Source organism: Bombus impatiens, unplaced genomic scaffold, assembly GCF_000188095.3.
Source record: "Bombus impatiens unplaced genomic scaffold, BIMP_2.2 scf_0417, whole genome shotgun sequence".
NCBI classification, from domain to species: Eukaryota; Metazoa; Arthropoda; class Insecta; order Hymenoptera; family Apidae; genus Bombus; species Bombus impatiens.
In genome coordinates this window covers 515,356-516,999 of record NT_176836.1, presented here as the reverse complement: position 1 = coordinate 516,999, position 1,644 = coordinate 515,356, and the positions used below count along the sequence as shown (strand labels likewise).

Below are 1,644 nucleotides of genomic sequence, written 5' to 3'. Positions count from 1 at the left end.
CGTTCACGATACTCGGCTGCAGTTGGATCGCGCTATCGTCGATCGACTGGCGCGATCCTGCGCCGATTTCCGCGTTTCCACGCCATCTTCTCGTTTCCTTGTCCCGTGCATCACAAACGCCAACGCGTATTATCGTCGTTCGTTTACTTCGAACCGATCGCCTCTAGGCGTTCGCCGGTCGAAAAGGTTGCGTGCGTTTCTCTTATCGCTCGATCTTCATTCCCGAATTTAGCGAACGGTTGGGAAAAAGAATCGCGAACGAGCTTTCGCGTGGAAGGTTAGATCGTTGGAGAATTACGAGAACTGGCAGTGCCGGTGAACATTCGGCCGCCTCTCACGTCGCCATTTTTCGCACGCGAATTCCATTTCGCTCGCCGTGGGTGGGTGGCGTACTCGGAGCACGCTACGTACCGAACCGGATCACTGGGTCAAAGGAACCGGCCGGCCCTGCCAACGCTGCCAGTCCCGTTCGAGATATTCGATGAATGAAATTAATCGCGACAGATCGAATGCAAATTGCCTACGTCCGTGTTACATCGCAGGGAGAATTCTCAGCCGAGGTACGTTTATCTCGAGCGCGAAACGACACTGGATGGAGGCTGCGTGGGCCAACACTCGAATCACACGCGCGTTATCGCAAAACCAATGAATATTCCACTTTTCACGGATTATCTTGATGAGCGAGGACGTGGCGAATTCTGAAGCGAAAAATAGCCATTCGGAGATTATAGAATTACTTGAAAGAAGAAGGAGAAGAGAAGCAGCGAGAAGAAGACGATGAGCAGGAAAAAGACGAGGAAAATGATCAAGTGTATCCTGCTCATGATCCCGTCGGTCTTCCAAATCGATAGGTCCACCTCGTATTTTAAGCGATATGGAGCTGCACTTCCAGTGCTATCGACCGTTTCTTGCGAACGAAGAAACCAGCACAGTCGATGCACCGTCACCACGCGTTGTTACGATTCTTCCCTGCACACGTACGCAACTACCAACGCCTATACACCAGGCAGTTAACTCGCAGGATACGCGTGGTACAATTGCCTTGACACATGTAGCGCAACCAGCAACCTCAGACACCAACTTGATTACACGGTGAAGGTCGTGACCGAGGAAGAACCAACAGCTATATATACATGTATATGTATACAAGCATATGCACACGCGTTCACCGACTGCTACTACGAGCAGCTTCCTATCATCGAGTAACGCGATGTGACTGCGTATCGCGGACGTGAGGCAGCCAAAGCGAGAGATTCGCTCGCACACTGGCCAGTGACCATCTACCGAGAAACGACTAACTCGACGATGTCGAAGAAGAAGTCGCTAAACCTAAGGATCGTGGAATTGTCGAAGGAACGATGGTCGCGAAACGAATTTCGAGGCAATTGAGAGAAAGAACGATAGCACCGGTCGACAGAAGGGAGAACCTCGCGTCAACTAGCAGCGACTAAACCGTCGTGTCACCGGCACGCCACCGCCACCCTCGAGGTTGCTGATTCCTCCAACGATCGCGGCCAGCATCGCTGCGCGCTCCTCCTTCGCTTCACACGCGTCTTCGAAGGTCGCGATCGATCGTACCTCTGTCTATGAGATTTGCAGCTCGGAAACCGGCGAATAAGACACAGCCACCGGCATCGATACCGG

The 1,644-nt window shown here is 52.4% G+C and overlaps 1 protein-coding gene across 3 annotated transcripts in view; it reads right to left on the bottom strand.

Moving 5' to 3' along the window:
* LOC100746934 overlaps positions 1-1,644 on the bottom strand; it is a 73,722-nt gene that overhangs the window by 35,461 nt on the left and 36,617 nt on the right. The window lies entirely within an intron of this gene.